The 1,888-nt window shown below is 35.9% G+C and overlaps 1 protein-coding gene across 2 annotated transcripts in view; it reads right to left on the bottom strand.

The window, feature by feature from the left end:
• The window catches only part of LOC106868559 (uncharacterized), a 58,257-nt gene that overhangs the window by 51,079 nt on the left and 5,290 nt on the right, over positions 1-1,888 (bottom strand). The gene's annotated exons all lie outside the window — the stretch shown is intronic.

The raw sequence follows: 1,888 nt of genomic DNA, 5'->3' as shown, positions 1-1,888 counted from the left end.
TATATATATGTGTGTGTGTGTGTGTGTGTGTGTGTGTGTGTGTGTGTTTATGTGTCTGTCCCCGCAACATTGCTTGACCAACGATGCTGGTGTGTTTACGTCCCCGTAACTTAATGGTTCGGCAAAAGACTCTGATAGAATAACTATTAGGCTTACAAAGAATAAGTCCTGAGGTCGATTTGCTCGACTACAGGCGGTGCTCCAGCATGGCCGCAGTCAAATGACTGAAACAAGTTAAAGAATAAAAAAAGTAAATGAATGCGTAAACGAAGCGTGGCGTTAAAGAGCCGTGTGTTACGTATTTAAAGTTATCTCTACAAGACATAATACCTCAGCTACCAGGATTTAACAATGTACACACATTAAGTATATGACATTGATAATGTTTACATTACAGAGCTTCTTTAGACTTAAGATTTGAATTTTGTTCTACTTGTGCAGCGCTTTTTCACATCAGTAAATGGATTTTACGCTGGTTGTATATAGTTCTATCAGGCAATTCTCGTTCGTTTCGAAAGCGGGGTGAATGTGCGACACTAGTGGGCGGAGAGGACTGTGAAATATCAATATCTGTCATTCTTGTTCACTTTTGTGGAGGTTTCGTTTCATCTAGTTTTGAAATATACTGTGTTTTTTTAAAACACTATACGACTTTAAAGGGGCATTTCCAAATCTGGTACCGCAACTACAAGCGTTTAACAACACGCATACACTAAGTGTGTGATATTCATATTTATTATATACATACATACACACACACATATATACTTATACACACATATACTTATACACACACACACACACATATATACGTATACATACATATACACGTATATATATGCGTGCGTGTGTGTAGTTAAACTCAACACGGGTGGAGTTGATTTAGGAATTCCGAGTGACAATGTAACCTTCGTTTCATCCCTGATGATTAGTTAAGTTGGGCATGGCTCATTGTATAACAGTTACATCAAGAGCTTTAGCTGACTAAGAAACATATGTACCGTGCAATTTACTTGTCTCACTCTCTCAATCTGGATTTTTATTCCCCTTCCGGGGTCGATAAAATAAGTACCAGCTGAACATTGAGGCTGATGTGATTGACTTAACCCCTCGTCTGAAATTACTGGCCTTGCCAGAAAATTTAAAATCAATTTATCCATAACACTAAGGCGGCGAGCTAGCAGAATCGTTAGCACGCCGGGAAAATTGCTTACTGGCATTTCGTCCGTCTTTACATTCTGAGGCCGATAAAATAAGTACCAGTTAAACATTGGGATTGATATATTCGACTTAACCTTTCCTCTGAAATTGCTGGTCTTGTCCCAAAATTTTAAATCAACCTATATCGATAACATTTGTGTCTTGTAGTGTGGATCTTGGTTTGGTCATTTTCCAAAGCGTTGCATAACTACTTATATATTAAAGAAAATATAGATTCCTGGATCTTCCGACTTCGTCGCATTCGGAATCACCGGGATTTCCTCTCACATTCCCTTAAACACCGACTTTTATTAATTGAAAAATATCTTTTACACCAGGAGCTAAATTTTTCTCCCTAAGGTTTCACTCTGCCCCATGACTATGAATATTTTAAATATATTAATATACTGAATGTTGCAGATGTCTTTATGTTTGAATGTTAAGAACATACGTGGGTGCTCCAGCATGGCATTAAGTGTGATCGCTAAAGCAAATCAAAGAACGAAAATGTAAGAAAATATATACGCACACATATTCGCTCACAAACATAGTCACACATACATGTTTATACACACACTCACACACATATATTTAAATATATATAACATGTATAATATATTTTTATATATAATATAGATATGTATTTATATGTATAATATATATACATATATATATATATATATATATA

Source organism: Octopus bimaculoides, chromosome 27 (genome assembly GCF_001194135.2).
Source record: "Octopus bimaculoides isolate UCB-OBI-ISO-001 chromosome 27, ASM119413v2, whole genome shotgun sequence".
Lineage (NCBI taxonomy): Eukaryota > Metazoa > Mollusca > Cephalopoda > Octopoda > Octopodidae > Octopus > Octopus bimaculoides.
This window is presented reverse-complemented; position numbering and strand designations above follow the sequence as displayed.